Raw genomic sequence first — 17758 nt, 5'->3', positions numbered from 1 at the left:
CAAAATGATCCAATTTAAGTGTATTGTAATAGTGTCATATCTGAATTTCATTAAAATTAATTTAAAATGTTTTATTTGATATATTATGAAGATCATAAATTAGTGACTGACATACTATTTTCTTACAGGGCCAGGTAGTTAATATTTGAAACTTTTCGGGATTTAATTGGTATTAATCATAGGGCCAAAGGATAAACTAAAGATATTGTATAGCCTTGATATATATAACCATTTAAAATATTATCATTTAAAGATTAAAAAAAACAGGCAGCTGGCTACAGTTTGCCAACTCTTGTTTTGCATTAGCTAATTAACAAAGTTTTCAAGTAGATTTAGGACCTAAAATGTCTCGTTTGGTTTAGTGCTAATAATCATACTTAGTCCATGCACCTCAAAGGACTGTGGTAAGCACTCAATGTACAGGGAAGCTGCCAGCACATAAAACATGACATAATGGTCCTACATAGTTTTATATTTTTTACATGTACATTCTTGATAATATAACAGGATGTGGCACCATTTGCTCTCAACTGAAGTTCCTTTTCCTTTCTTCACCCATTTAAATCCCCCAATTCTTCAAGGACTATCTGGAGTTAGTCTCTTCCAAAAAGCCATCCCAACTCTTGAAGCTACATGAATCTCACATTATGCATATGCCATTTAGATTCTGCATGTATATATGATATTTTTTCTGTGTTAGATGATATACATCTTAAGGGAAGAACTTGTCTCGCATGTTTTTTATGCCCTTCACTGCAAACAGCTCACCATAATTACTTTGAACTTTTTATGTATTTAAAATAGACATTAAATTAAATGAGAGGAATGGCACCACTGCATTTGCTTCAGAAACACTCAGTTTTGTGATTCCAGGGAATGAAGACTTAACCTCCAAGAAATCCTTTATTTGACATTTTACAAAGATATACACCAATCAGCACAAATAGGTACAAGAACATCATTTAATGTTTCCAGGGAAACAAAATTGCTATCTGTAAACCACAGTCATGCTATACCCTCCCACTTCCCTTCAAACTGAAAATAATAACAATTAAAATAACACCTAATAGCTGGGAGATCATGAACTTCCTATAATCAGTAGGATTTGATCCTCAATACATTCACTTGTTTGAAACTATTTTCAATTTACAGATAGAAAATTTAAATTTTATGAGATAAAATAATTTAAGTATCATAAAAATACATTACATGTCTTCAAACAGTAAACAAATGACATGCATAGGACCCTTCCCACTGTACACATTCGAAAGCAAAACCAATTAAGAATTGTTAAGTGCTTACTCACTAATGACATAGCACAAAATGTGCTAGGTGCTATGGGGATGTGAAAAGATAGAATCAATCTCTGAAAGTCAGAGACTGTAACTATAGCAAATTCAAGTATTTGGAAAAGGTCCAAGAATAGAAACAAAAATAAAAGAACATACTTGTTAAAACATGCATTTACATTAAGAGGCTAATTTTGATAGATGAGCTCAAGGAACAACTGCCAGGGGTCATTAATGTCTTCAGTAAGTCAAAAGAATAAATCTTATCCTGAACACTTCTCAATATGGATGAGTTATCTAATGCTTGACAAATTACCACCACCATCCCTGCAAACATATAGTTCTTTTTGAAAAATCACATTTTTTCTCAGTTTTTCTGGGTCAGGACTCTAGGGAAACTTAGCTGAGTGGTGTGACTTGATGAGTCTGTAGTTCAGCTGTTGGATGTCCGAAATCTCATCTAATGACTGGGGGCAATTGCTTCCAAGCATGCTCCTTGGGTTGATTGCCTCAGTTCCTCACTGGCTGTTGGCCAAAGAATTCAATTCTTTACCAGTCTGAGTGTTTTCATGACAGCTGCCTTCCTTCAAAAGAAGTGATGGGGGTATTGAAATGGAGAAGAGAGAGAGAGAGAGAGAGAGAGAGAGAGAGAGAGAGAGAGAGAGAGAGAGAGAGAGAGAGAGAAACTGCCCAAGAAGGAAGCTGCAATCTTTTAACACCTTAGCTCAGAAGTGAGATATCATCGTGTCTACCATATTCTCTTGGCCTCACAGACCAATCAATACTAATACAATGTTGGATATACTAATACATGGGGTATAAATACCAGGAGCCAGGGAATCTATGGGAACCATCTTGGATATTGGCTGCTGTAAAGGGTAACTATGACATTCAGAGCAACTTAAATCAAGTATTTGGTCACATCCCCTGGTTCTTTGGGACCCAGGAACACAGTGAGAATAATTCTATATCTGACCACCTAAGCGTGAGGATTTCAATAGATGCCAGACTATAGGAAATAGTAGCAGAGATATTGATGACAAAAATGAAAGTCACTCTGCTATGGACTAAATTGCACACACACATGCATGGGCACATGTGTGTGCGCGCGCACACACACACATTCATATTTTGAAGCTCCTATCCCATTTGCAGATGGATGTTTTGGGGGGTATTTAGATTTAGATGAAGTCATGAGGGGAGAGCCCTCGTGATAACTTAGTGTCCCTATAAGAGACTTAGAGAGTTTACTTGCTTGTGTATGTTCTCTCTGTCTCCTCTTTCTTCCTCTTGTTCTCTCACTTTCTCATCCTCCCTTCAAACCCTACTTTCATGTGAGGATTCCAAGATGGCATCTGCAAGCCAAGAAGAGAGTCCTCACCATAACCCAACCATGCTGGCACCCTTATGTTGGACTTTTGGCATCCAAACTGAGAAACTACTTTTAGTTTCATAAGCCTGTTGATTTACAGTGTTTTGAGCTGTCAGGAACCCTACTCCATGCACTGTCTCCCTTGTGCTGGAGCACAAGCCTTGTTCTGATGGTACTGCTTGTCACTTCATGATTTCTATGTCCAGTTGAACAAAATAACCACATGCTGATTGGTAATAAGATCATCTTTGAGAGATACAAAATGTAAAAGAGTGTGAATTCAGTCCTTTGGCAGGTAAAATTTTCAGATCTAGCACATTTGAGAGCAAATAGTTTAAGGAAACATCTCTAGGAAACAGAGCTGGCAGGATATTTGAGCATTACCTGATCACCCCACCAACAGTCAAATAAAAGCATCAAGTTTTCAGGGAGGCATCCTCTGTGATGAAAAGTGACAGCTGACAGTAAGAGAAAACACACACACACACACACACACACACACACGACTGTAAAAAGCAAGTTGAATGATACTAAATGTACCATTGTTAGGTCCATTCAGCCCTGTGCACCTCAATAACCCTGAAAGAACATATCTAGTAAGCACTGGCATTGCAATAATGGCCCTCTGAAATAAATACCTTTCAGAGATTTGAAATAGATTGCTTATTCTTTGTCTATAAATACTAAGCTTGTATAAAATGGTTATAGAAAGATTTACATGAACAAGTTTCTTTTATGGGTTTATAAATACTTCTTAAACTTAGATACAATATACATAACATACAATTCACCACTTTAAAGTATACAAGAAAGTAATGTTTAATATATTCAAAGAATTGCACAATCATCACCACTATCTAAATGCAGAACATTTTTTATCACCCCCGCAAAAAACACTGTAACCATTATCAATCACTTGTACTTCTTTTGAGATAGCATTTTAAAAATATATTCTACAGAGTGATAGCTTGAGGAATGTCAATGGATGTTTTACCAGAAAAGTTTCATAATCAAGAAAATATATAACATTAGATTGCATAATGTTTAACAGACTTCTTTATTGCAAGACCTCTCAGTGATTTTGATATGTATAGATCATCTGTCATACATCTCTATGCAGAAGATAATGGGCAACATTTCTCATATTTATTTAACCAAGATACTATTAATATGGGACTAGTGTTCCAAAGACAAATTGAAACACTGTGATGAGATGTTATTCCTGTCTTCTGAGACTCTATGTTCTAAACTCACACTATCTAATACAACAGCCATTAGCCAGATGTGGCTGCTGATGACTTAAAATGAGGTTAGGCTGATTGAGGAGTGCTATAAGAATAAAATACACACTGAATGTGGAAGATTTAGTACAAAAAACACAGAATGTAAATGATATCATTAATATTTTATATTGATTACATGTTAAAATGATAATATTTCAAATATATTGGACTCAAACAAAATACATTATTAAAATTAGTTTCACCTGCTTCTTTTTAATTTTTTAATGTGACTCCTAGAACAATTTTTAATTATACATGTGGATTGATTTCTATTTCTACATATATAAGCCTTTTTTAGAAATATCACCTGAAATCAGTTCAAAACTCTGTATCTTATTTATGAACTCTGGAAAGTTATAGAGTTGTTTCTTTAACTTGTAAAAGTCAGGTGCATACAGTATAAAAAAGAAAATTCATTATATTTGTTTAATAATAAGGTTTCATTTAAAAATCCTGATAATCAGTAAGTATGAACAAAATGCAATGAGGTTACTTTAAAAAAAATGAAAGAAAGAGAGAGCCTGTCTAATGTACAGCTCTTGCTCGAGTTGGCGCTTACAAATATTAAATGGAACAATTTTACCTAATTATATATTACTATTTTAACAAGAGATCTGGCTAATTAACTTTACTTACAGCAATAACATGCACCCTGGTAGTGATGCCTGCAATTATTGTGTCTTACATTGTAATTTTTACTTTTTCAACAATAGTTAAAGTAGCTTTGTGCCCAAGCGTAACTGGAAATCTCCTTCAGACTGGTGAATGCGGAGCATGTTGGAGTGACTGTCACAGCTGGCAACAGAAGAGTGGCCTATTGCTTTCAACATTCTGGGAAAGGTAATTAGACAGACTCATGATGATTTAAGAATTAAAAGGAAAGACTAACCTGGGAGGAAGAGAGATGGCACCTCTGGAACCACAGGTGGACAGGTTCAGAACCAGTTTTCATCAGCCAACTAATATCCTAGTAGGTAGTAAGTGATCTAGAAGAACTAAACACTAGTAAGTTAACCTCCCCAAGACCTCAGTCTTGGGGTAAACTGCTTAGAACTGAGTTGAAGGAGATTCAATTTCCTTCAATGAATCCTGTTGGCTTCAACAGAGATCTGAATCCATAAGCATCACTATAGCTGGGGATCCAGGAATCTGCTGAGCCATGAGTCCCCAGCATCACCCCTGCCATAGTAGGAAGCAATAGCAGGAGTGGATTTGAGATTCCCATCTTTTCACCTGAGTGATAGTTGTGTTTGGATGTGAGGTGTGCCCTCCAAAACTCCTACGTTAATGCAGAAAGGTTCTGAAGAAAACTAATTAGATTATGAAAGCTGTAACTTAATTAGTACATTCTAAATTGGAATGGACCTTGTTGTAACTGTAGGTTGGGGTGGGGGACTGGAGAAGTGGGTCACTGGGGGTATGCCCTGAAAGGGTCTTGCCTGCACCCCACCACAACCACCACCACTCTGTCTCTGTTTCCTGCCATGAGCCCAGCAGCTTTCCTCTACTGGGCCCTTCCTGCATGATGTTCTGCCATGCCCTGGTCCCATAGCAATGGAGTCAGCCATCTATGGACTTTGACCTCTGAAACCATGGGTTCCAAATAAACTTTTTCACCCTTGAGTTGTTACTTTCAGGTATTTTGGTCACAGTGACAAAAAAAAAAAAAAAAGCTTACTAAAACAACTGGGTAGATCTGACCCATTCTTAGATGCTTAGATGGCGCAAGCTCCTAGGGTTCCAGGACAACTTAGTGAGAAGACAGACCAAGAGGAAGAAAATGGGTTTCCTATAAACAAGGCAGGAATTGTTTAAACAAGCAATGACAGTCACGTACTACATAATGGTGTTTGGGTCAATGGTGGACAACACATTGATGATGGTTCATAAGATTTACATAGCCTGCCGACATTGGAGCTATCTTATTTTGTGTAAGTACACTCAGTGATGTTTGTACAATGAAATCACCTAATGACACACATTTCTCAGAATGTGTCCTTGTCCTTAAGTGATGCATCACTGTGGTTATACATGTAAAGAAATAGGATCATATTTTAATTCCAAGTTTATGAAGCAGTTCTACCAAAAATATATATTTTTCATATATGCCTCTTGTCAAAATCTCCTCCTCAGTTGATTGAATAAATCTCCTCAGTCCTAAATTCATTCATCATGCATTTTCCATTTTGAAGAATCTTCAGATTTTTTTTTTTTGCCCATCATATCATAGTGTACGTTACAGTCTCACAAGGTGCCCATAGAGTGATAAATTGAAATGGATAGTTAAGTCATGATTTATTTTCTTAAAGCAACTGGACAAAAAGGCTACAGTAGTAATGACTATATCCTTACTTTTTATTGTTTATTGTGCTTGACTGAGATGAGTCAAGGGTAGAGTCCTGAAAAAATGTTTTACCTTATTTGGGAGCAAATGAGTTTACCAGATGGGTTCAAAAGTGCTAGCATTGTTTCTTTGTTCTATGATGAACTCCCTCTTAGGATAGTATAATGCAAACTTCTATAGTATCTTCATATTGTTGCATATCAAAGACTAAAACACAGTTTTAGTCTCTACAGGATGTGCAGAGAGATGATGTGAGTTGGAGGCTTATACTGATATTTACTAATTGGGCAAATTTGGGCAACTTAATTCCTTTGAAATACCAGTTTCCTCTGGGAAAAGTTAGGAATAGGTGCCTACCACTTGAAGTTATTGATGATTAAACACAACCATACCTGTGAAGGTGACAATCAAATGAAGGCAACATGCTTTGGGAGGTGGCATACGGATGGGCTTTCTCAGCTTTCACTCTGGTGGCAATCTCTGTTTTGTGCAGCCTTTGATGCTACTGTTGGTGTGACTTTCTAAATCTTCCACAAGCTAGATTTATTTGTAGTGAATGATGCCCTGTTGGAAATTTTCATTCAGTGTGGTAGAAAGTACATTTCTTAGTCTAAATGACCTGGGATGTAATTATAGTCTAGCTGTGTGATCTTGGGTAAGTTATAGCCACTCTCTGGAGCTTGATAACATCATCATTATTTAAACAAATGTTTTGGTTAGGGAATCCTGAAGTTCACACATTTATTCTAGTGCCAGAATCTATAGAACCCCCATTTAAATATATGAATATATGAATCAGAGTCATGAAAGTGCTTATTCCATGTTGTGCTCAGATTAACTAAGGAAACTCAAATATTATAGCAACATGGTACTTATTTCAATTCAAGTGAGTTAAATAATAGACAATCATGTTGCAATTGTACAGCATCCAGCATCTTATTTAAAATATTGAATAATCCAGTGTGATATCCATAATGCTAACTTAAGAGCTCTTCCTGGATGAAAAGTAAATGTCTAGAAATTGAATAAGATTGAACTACTGTCGCTATGTGAATTTACTCTTTTGAATAAACAGAAACTAAGAATCATAGGTTATTTCTTTCCAGAACTTCAAGTTTGTGAAAGACTTGTTCAAACATATCTAAATACAACATTAAGCAAGCTGAGAGCAGACTGTCAGTTTCTAATGAAGAATTCCTTTCAAGAACATGACACTTTTATTAAAAAGAAAAAGAAACACAGTGTTGTTCTCTCATGGTTTCATTCAAAACAGTATTCAAAGCTAGAACAATTTGGAGCCTAAAATAAAGCCAATAAAAGAGAAATTTGTGCTCATAAAAATTTTCACTCAGGATGTTTAAGTCAGACCATACTTTTTTACTGGCTTCCAGGAATCCAGCATCACAAAGTTTACAAACACCATGTGATGATAATCCACTCTCAGGCCATAGCACTCTACTCCAAATTCATGGAATATTCTGTGAATCAATATTCAATCTTCAAACCCACCCACCCTATTGTCATGGCATATCACCTTTTGGTTAATCATAGTTAGGAGTAGAAATAGACTCCCTTCTCCTTCCATATACAAGGAAGTGTATGGAATATAGTAGTGATGAAATTGTAGACATGGGTGCATGCTTACTGACTTTCTGACCTGTCTTAAACCTCTTTCAACTCCTGAAACCTCAATTGTTCTACAGGTAAATGGGGGATAATGCTACTTTTAACACAGAGAAGACAGGAAGTCAATGAAATCATGTGTATTACTAGTACCTCATACAGTTCCTGGAACATGGAGGGCCTCCTAAATGAAAGCAATTATCATTATCATTCTCTCTTATTTTAATAGTTTACTTGTTACTATAAATATTCGTTCCATTGCAAAAGTGGCTAAAGTGGTGAATCATAACTTGCTCCTCCAGCTTCAAATATTTCTTCTTTATGGTAATCATAATTTGCAAAACCTTTTTCTCACATAGGTACAATGTAAGATATGGGACTCTTCTACCTTTTAAATGCACATTTCATAGCATTGCTTCATGACAAGGTGGGAAAGCCTGGGAAACAATGTTAGTTTTATGTACTGGCAAGGTAGGAATGGGAAAACTAAAAGAAGCCAGTCTGTGTCCAGAAGTCTCTCATTTTAAAGCCAGCAACATTAAGTGCAGGTACTGCTTGTAAATTCTCCAGGCTTCTGATCAGGCAGGCCTCAGAAACCTTGGGGAATCTTCCAATGTTTAGTTTCCACAAGTATGGACGTTGAAGAGCTGTGGAGCCTATACTCTGATGATAAGTGCAAGGCAGCCAAATACTTCTATTTTGTAGAGAGGGAGAAAGAAAAAAAATAATCCATGTAAAATCATACCATGCTTCCTGACCCACTAAACATGAGCAGATCACTAGTGGGGACATTTTAACTTTTTCCTATATAGTACTGATATGAGTTGATAAATTTATAAAAAGATGAATAAAATTTACTAATTATGATATTCCCAGCAAATATAAGCCATGTTGATTCTCATTATTCGTGCTAGTTATATGCCATAAAGCTCTCACAGACACCAAATTAGCAAATGTGGATCATTGCTCCCAGAGGAAATGCTGGTTAAGTTCCTGTGGCCTCTGGTCACAACATTTTCATCAAGCAGTTAATACACAAGATTGTTGTGTGTGTGTTTATCTTTAAAGAAACCTGATTTAATATGTATTTTCAATTTATCAGCATTTAGTTCTTGACCAGCAGCACTATAAACTGTGCCTGAATAAGGCTAACTTTATATCTAAATTTTCTCTGAGACACATCACAGCCTTCTTATACTAGGAACAGCAGAGAGCATTTCAGTATAAAGTTTGGGACCATTTCAACAGTGAAACTGCCAACAAAAATACAAAAATGTGAAAAAAAAAGTGATACTAAACAGACTATGAACGGAACATTTCTTTGCAGTATAAGAGCAAATACAAAGTAATAGAGAGTCTTTGCATTAAACCTTAGCTAGGAATATGCACCTCTGAACACACAAATTTGTCTCAGCTCTGCACATGTCCACAAATGACCAGGAAAGTCATGTAAGTATTGTTTTCAGGGTTGCAATTAACTTTAACAAGTAGGCGAGTTCACAAGTAAAGAATCCATAAACGAGGAGGACTGACCATATCAATACACAATAATCAGTAATAGAATATATGATTAAAGACAACTTACAGTTAAGCAGCACTACTTTAGTTTGTACTAGGTACACCTAAATTTCATAATAGCCTTCTTAATGGCAGAGGAGGTTTATGAAAAAAAAATCTACCATTTCTTCCAAGTTGACAGTATGTACCACAAGAATATGGAACCCCTTTGGTTTCCCCATATTTCTTACAAGACACATAAAACCTGGCTGATTTCTTTAAAGCATTAAGGCTTGTAGATACTAATGAGTCTATTTTGGTAGTTGGTGCTATGTTTTTCATACATATATATCTGTCATGCTACTATTTTCTCATGTTTGGGGAACTTCCTCTTAGGTGATTACAGATCATACAAAGATCACAAGGAAGACCATAACATGTTGCCTACTTGAAGCTGCAAACTCATGAATTAGCTCTGAAGAAGTCAGGAAACCTTCATCTGCCTCCTTTTGTCAGACTTTCATGTAAATGATTACATAAAGCAGCAGATCTCCAAATTTGGTTTCTGAATGAGCAGTAACTTGCTAGAAATACAGCTGTTGACTACCCATTACCTAATCTCCCATCTATTACACAGGAACTGCTGAGAGTGGGGCCTGGAAGTCCATGGCTTGACAAGCCCACCAGGTAACTCTCAAGTTTGAGAATCAATGATCAAAGCAATCTTTGGAAGAATGTCCATGTCATTTTAGTGATTAGTAAAGGGGCATGGGTCCTTGGATCCATAATTAGATTTTTAGACAAGTTTGAATTTGAGTCATGAGGACTTAATCATACATATCCCAAATCCAGCACAAAATTAAAAATCAAAACCAAAAACAAAATAAGCTTAAACTGAGAGTGCATTTTAAGACATTATTTCAAAATCAAATCATTGAAATTAATGAATTTTTGTGATATATTTTAACACATAACCTATTTATTAATTTATTTTTCCATCCATCTAGATAAGTTAATCTGAGTTAAGGATTTTTTTTTTTAAGACAAAAGGGATGGGGTGTGTTTGTGTTGTGTGTCTGTAGGTGTTGGTATATATGTAAATAAGTCATATAGAAAAAGCTAGCCCTACACCAGTATGTTAGAATTATAGTCAAATATAACATAAACTACTGTAAGAATGTTTTAAAAAGGAAGTAAATCTCCTAGTTATTTAAATAAATGTTTATTATATTGATTGTACTACAGCCAAGTAGCTTATGTAGTCCACTTGGAACTTTTAAGTGTGAGACATGATCTATACTAAATAGAAATTGTATTTTATTGGAAATTATGAGCAGGGTAATGGCATATGTACTTTTGTATCAAGAAATCTTTGTTTTAGACTTTGCTCTTTTGCAAACTGAGTTCTTAGGACAACCCTTTATCTTTCTGAATTTCAGATTCCCCATCTGTTAAGTGAGAGTATTGGGCTTAGTGAGCTCTAAGTTCTCTGATAGATTGCAGTTCTACCTGAGATAGACATTGGGTTAGAAATGCAAGAGTTAGCTTAGAACTGGAGTCTCAGAGATGAGAAAATGCACAAAATAAAGACAGGTACTGAAAGACTCAGAGATGGTCCTGATTATTGCAAGACTCAGTGCCAGCAAAAATGGTGGCCTATGGAAAGAAAAAATTAAGGAGGCATCAACATTATGATGTGAGGGAATGCTGCCTTCCCATAGTACAAAGATAATGCAAGTACTGAAGGTGACATTCGTATAGAAGAAAAAACATAATTCTCCAATTCTCCTTGGAACTGAGCCTCCTCGGGAAGCCAACAAGATGACTCAGTTGGCAATTCTACCCACTGCCCTTCATTCAACACATCCATGTGTTGGTGAGCCATTACTTATCCCCTATTGTGGTCTTTTTACAGTGTTTGATCTCCAACTCAATTGCCTAACTCTCACTCACTCACTTCCAGCTAAATTTGTAAGATCATCTAGCAGCAAGACTTTGATATTCAGTCCCAAAGGTTATACTCAAATTCTTGCATCCAGTTTTAAAATGTAAGTTTTGTTATTATCTAGATATAACAAAGCCAACAGGTCAGGAGATGACTGCTTTGGAGAAGGTAGTTTCTTATTCTCTGGGTTCCCAAGAGAGCATGCTATGCTGCACTGAGTCACACAAGCACAGGGTGGTTGGAAGGCAGAAGGAACAAAGGGAAATCACCGGCAGGAGTCATTGTGGTTTCTATGGGAAGGAGCAAGTGAGGCAGAGTAAGCAGATTTGGGATTGGAAACTTTGACTGATTTTGGCAGGCTCTAGGGCATAGGAGTCTCCTTGGCTGGGAGAAGTGTAAGCCCCAGGTAAAGGAAGTATTTAGTCAGAGTGGGCAGTGTGGACTTTGGGTTGGTTAGTTTGCATATGAAAAGCATGCTTGCAAGTGACTCCTTCATTATCTGTAGAAATTGGCTAGTCCTAGGAGGGCAGTTTCTCCATAATCAACATGGCCCCAGAAACAATGGCAAAAATAAAATGAGTAAAATTCTTAATATACACCTCCAGTGGCCACTTCCCTCTGGCCACATTAGATCCTTAGATATGATGAAATCAAAAGATGACAGCCTCTGCTCAAAGCAGTTGAAGTTGAGTCCCGGAGCTGAATACCTTTTCCTTAAGATGATCCTTTACATGGAACAATGTAAAAATGAGTTAAGTATGTGTAGGAGACCTAGGTTTGGAATCAGTATTCCTATTCAATAGTTCTGGGATATGTCATTTAGCCACATGAAAGCACTTTAAAAAAAAATCTGTTCAATAGTCATGATAATATTAACCGAATTTTTGTGATACCCTCATAAGACAGGCACTTTAATACCATAAAAGAATATAATGGGTTAGTACTTATAGTTATTTTAACAGCATAAGATTAGATTGACAGAGGTGAACACTGTAGTGTTTGTGGGTAAAATAATATATCTGAGATTTGCTATAATTATCCCAGTAAACAAACAAAAAATTGGAAAGGGTTGATGACATGAGAATTAAAAAAAAATACTGCTAATAATTGAACTGGATGATGGGAACACAAAACTCATTATTCAATTCTCCTTTTGTGTATTCATGAGTATTTTCGTAATAAAATGTTTTAAATGCAGGCTGAGAGACATAGAAAGAAGTAGTTTTAGACATCAGCAATCATTGAAGGACTCTTACATGGAAACTGAATCTTTACTGTACAATATTTATTTTTACTATCATGGGTCAAAAATATGTCCTCTTTCCTAGACTTTTGGTTTGCTGAGGTGACTTGGTCTTTTCATCAGTTCCAAATGTCTCCAGGCTAATATTGACTTAGGTTAATTAAATTCTTGCTGTAATACATTTGTGTTAAGCAATGTAATCCCTAATGGTGAAACCATAATCAACATGTTATGACTGCTTCGTGATGAGTGGTCCTGTCAATTAGGGAATTTCCCTAATCAAAAGCCCTTCACTCTCAAGAGAGCGTCCCTGAATAGCAGCAAAGGTTGCTTAATTAGTGAGGTTAAAACAACCTTCAGAAACAAGGTCAAGATGACATTTCTATCTGCGCCATGCTGATAGAATTCTCTAAACACAGCACTTAGAAATCTTGGTGTGAAAATTCCTGTCAGACTTAGAAGGAAAGGAAAAGAAAAGATGAGAAAGAAGGGAAAAGAAAGGAAAATATGTTGACTTGAATAGAAGTCAACTACTATTGGCTTTACATATATTGACTTTAATAGCAATTAATTTAATGTACTAGCTATTGGCTTTACACAGTATTTCCTTAAACTTTTGATTGAGAAACTCTACCCAAATTCATCATTCTCATTTGAAAAAATAACAATCCTTTAAAAAAATCAATGAACTATAACTATAAGCCAATCAATAGAGGAAATTTTAAAAAGAAGCAATTCTCTGAGAGTCATCTTCTCGTCTCTGTAAAACCAATGAAAGAGACTGCAAATAACATTGAGTCAATCTGTGTGATAAAAGGAGATGAATTGTGTAGGAGGACTTTAATCAAAATGCTTTATGCTGCCACAAAGCACTTAATAATCAATGTGTCTGCTATAGAAAAGCAGCAGGGATGAACCTACACAAATATATTTTATTTGGTGGTGTCTGTCCATTCAAATGACAAAGAATTGTTTTCTTTTCCTTCCCATAAAATGAAAATCTCAGTGACAAATCCTGAAAAAAAATCTTTACTTTGTATGACCAAACAATTCTGCATTTCCAACTGATTAAATTCTCTTTAATCTCTAAATCAACTTTCAGATTCTTTGTTTAACTTTGTGTACTTTCATCTACCATGGTAATGAAAATTTAGCAATTCTCTAAAAATCATTTAATTGCTCAAACTAATAACAAGGTCTTCTGATAAAATAAGTCACATTGTTTAATCCTTGCCCATTTCCAAGACCAGTTTGCTTTGGATAAAAGACCTCTTTAAACCTTCCTGCATTTTCAAACTTGACTTTGATGCAAAGTATAAACAAATAATTTAGCTAAGAGTAAGAAAGGAAAGGCCTACATTTATTGAAGGTATGTATTTTTTCAGGTAAATAAGTATCCATAACTTTGTTAACAAGAATGAAAATGGGATTCAGGAATTGATTTGTAACTTATTCAAGCTTGGGCATCTGTAAGAGGCTGAATTTCAACATCTTATACACTTTTCACTTTCTTTTGTTGTTTCTGAATCTTATATAAAAGTCAAGTATTTGGAATATTGGCTACCTCCCCTCAGCAAAAGAGTCATAAATTCAAAAAAAGATCATATAGGATTCTATACTATCCTCTCCTATTTTAACATAGGATCATTGTGTTTTAAGTAAAGAAGAATGGAGGGAAACCATCATGGAGTCTGCAGAACAGGATGACCACCCACCTATTAGTGGGACTGCTAGTTCAACCTCACCCATTCAGGGTCACTGCAAATTGACATAGTATAACTTGCCTCTCAGTTCCCAAATTTATTTTTCAAATTTAAATTTTTTTCAATGTGCTTTTCTGTGTCCTCTTGATAGAAATAATTAATTCAAGCCTGAATATAACCATAATTGCAAATAAAGTATAAGAAAAAAATCTTTGTATTTGTATAAGAAAATGTATGATATAATATGTGATCTTGTGCTTGAAAATACTATGGAAATTTTTCTAAAGCCTGTAAACACTATGAAACTGTGTGATCGCATTATTATAGACCCAAGACAACTTGTGCCAAGTGAGTATCATGCTGACATATAGAAAATGAAAATAATCCTAGCCAAGAAATTTGTTATAAATTTCAATAACAATAAGGGTTTTTACACTATTCCATACCTTGGCTGATAGATTATAGACTGAAAGAAAACCACCAAAGACCAATTGGTTGGTTTCAAAATTACAACTTCTAGGACTAATATCATCTAAGCCTGAAGAAATTGATTAGACAATAGGCCCAGGGTCTACTTTTCTCAAGGAGATTAACTGCAAACCACCATACATTTCATCAGTAACACCCAAAGTAGAAGTCTCTTCTCATCCACCCTCTTCTCCACCCTGAAACTCTCAGTCCTTCTGGGCCCCTGGGTCAGCCTTCTCTCGCCCACCCACCCTAACAATTGAGATGAACTCTCTGGAAAAAAGGCTTCATTCACTAAATCTTCTAAATGTGCATGGTTTCCTATCTCTCTCTCAAGGGAAGTCTTCTTGTTATCTTCTCACAGTCAGATAGCTCAGCATCAGGACCTGGGGTTTTTTCTTCTTTCCTCGCCATCACCAATGTTAACAATTATCATCTGCCCCTACATCATATATAATTGCCTCCTCCCTTGCCCCTTAGCTGTCACTTAACTAAATCACAGAAAGAAGTTCCTAAACTGGAAGAAAAAGTTGTTGGATCTACCAAAGTTTGCCCTAGTTAGTAATTTCAAATCATGAAAAAGTCCAAAGCCATCTTACCTAAATTATTTATTTGTACTTGGCACCAAAGTCAAGTTTGAAAATCTAGGAAGAGTATAAAGAAGTCTTTTATCCAAAGCAAACTGGTTTTGGTAATGGGGAAGTATCGAATGCGACCTGTTTTGTTTTATTTTGGTTCCCAGTTATTAGTTTGAGCAATCAAATGATTTTTAGAGAACTACTAGTTGGTCATAAACCTCTGTTATCCTCCAGTCACCGCCACTCATGGAAGACTTTGTCAGGTGATCCATAGTCTTCCTCTCCACTGCAAGTCCTGCCAATCTCCTGTCAAGTGAAGCACCTCCAGCACCTTGATCTTGGGTTTTTGACCTCCTCATCACATAGGACCATCTCTTTTGCACCTCAGCAATTACTCATTCCACTAGGAAGGCTTTGGACTTTGTCATGCCTTGAAATTACTAATGGGGGCATTTCTTGGTAGATCCCAACTACATTTTCTTTCCGCTTATTAACTAATTTATTATCTTCTCCTACTGTGACCAATCTGCTGCCTCACAATGGCCTCCAAAAATTGTCTGCTTTACTGTCCCTCCTATTATTGGCCTCTAATGTCTTCAGTTTCATTCTCCTTTTGATTAAATTCTATAATCCATCATTTCACTCATAATCCTATCCTACTTGTCCTGCATAAGTGGGATCCACACAGATGGTGTCCATGTTCTCTGGCCTTGCACTGGAGTCAGTCACTTAATCTACTTACATTTTTAAACAAATGATCAACAATCGGTTACATTTTTCTGGTCAACATACTACACTCTTTTCAGTGTGTATTTCTAATGTATGTTACTCTCCTTTAGACATGTCCTTACAGCCCCAGCTTCTCCTTTTCTTACAGCCACTTCATGAAATATGTTGAAGCCCTCAACACTGCACCACCGCATCCTTCCACACATTTTCTTCATCTTTTTCAACTCATCTTACATTGATTTGCCATTTATCTTCCTTTAAAAAGTCAATTCCTAATAGTTGGATCCCATCAACTCCAATCTTCCTCAGAACTATATAATACCATTTTTTTCCATCTTACACATTTAATCACTCCATCTCAAATCAATTCTTCTCAATGGAATTTGAACATGTTCATGTCTGATCAGTTATAAACCACTCTTTTAACATCACATTCATATCCAATCACCTTATCTTTCTTTTCCACCCTTCTGGGAATGGAAAACATTTCTATTCTCTTATGTCTCATATTCAGCAATTTGTGCTAATCTGTTATTTGACTATGTCGCTCCATCAGAATAATTCTCAAAAAGGTCACTAATAATAGATAACAACTAAATCCTAAGGTCATATTTTAATCTATTTTAAATACTTTAGCTCACACCAGGCCTCCGGGAGATGGAGCCAGTGCGATTGCACTGACACCCATAGGGTACATATGCGCAGACCGGCATGTCCTTGGGCTAGAGAATGGGACATCCAGCTTCTGATCAGGAACCTTCTTTGAGCTAGCGATGAAAGAACGAATTAAAAATGGGTGATGTTGAGAAAGGCAAGAAGATTTTGCTCAGAAGTGTACCCAGTGCCACACCGTGGAAAAGGGAGGCAAGCACAAGACTGGGCCAAATCTCCATGGACTGTTTGGGCGGAAGACAGGTCAGGCTGCTGGATTCTCTTATACAGATGCCAGCAAGAACAAAGGCATCACCTGGGGAGAGGATACACTGATGGAATATTTGGAGAATCCCCAAAAGTACATCCCTGGAACAAAAATGATCTTCTCTGGCATTAAGAAGAAGGGAGAAAGGACAGACCTAATAGCTTACCTCAAAAAAGCCACTAATGAGTAATAGCTACTGCCTTATTTATTACCAAATAGAAATGTCTCTTGGCTTTTTTATGTGCACCATAATTTAATTGATGTGATACACCAGAAATCAGATCATGAATGACTGACAAAATTATTTTTGTTGGACAATCCTGATTTAAGTAAAACTGACTTGCAGTTAAATTAATATTTTGGTTATATTCCTACTTCAGTAGATTCTATCACTGTTTCCCCTTTTTAAAGTTATGGTTGGACTTAATTAGTAATGTTCACAGAAATGGTGAATGACATCTGAAAACTGGTTTTATATTTAGTTTTATAGAATTGATTATGTGAATATGTTTAAATATGGGGGAAATCCCTTCACTCAGAAGCAAGCATGATTCACATTTGTTTCAATTTGTGTTCATTAGCCTATTAAAGGCAGTGGTTGAAGATAAGGAAGCAGTGTCTACTTTATATTTTTGTTGACCATGCCAATTTAGTTAGAATTCCCTGTATCTAAAATGCTGTTCTTTCCTTATGGAAAGGCATTTCAGTGTGATTTATGTATGATATTAAATAAAGAATATTTAACACTTCTCACATTTTATAGCT

At 36.0% G+C, this 17758-nt stretch overlaps 1 pseudogene; it reads left to right on the top strand.

Annotated features, from left to right (window-relative positions):
• Positions 1-16856: 16856 nt before the first annotated feature.
• LOC101969509 (cytochrome c, somatic pseudogene) lies at positions 16857-17209 on the top strand (annotated as a pseudogene).
• Positions 17210-17758: the final 549 nt, after the last annotated feature.

The sequence above is a fragment of the Ictidomys tridecemlineatus genome, chromosome 4 (assembly GCF_052094955.1).
Source record: "Ictidomys tridecemlineatus isolate mIctTri1 chromosome 4, mIctTri1.hap1, whole genome shotgun sequence".
In the NCBI taxonomy this organism is placed as follows: Eukaryota; Metazoa; Chordata; class Mammalia; order Rodentia; family Sciuridae; genus Ictidomys; species Ictidomys tridecemlineatus.
The sequence above is the reverse complement of the archived record's forward strand: the minus strand, read 5'-3'. Positions and strand labels throughout refer to the sequence as shown.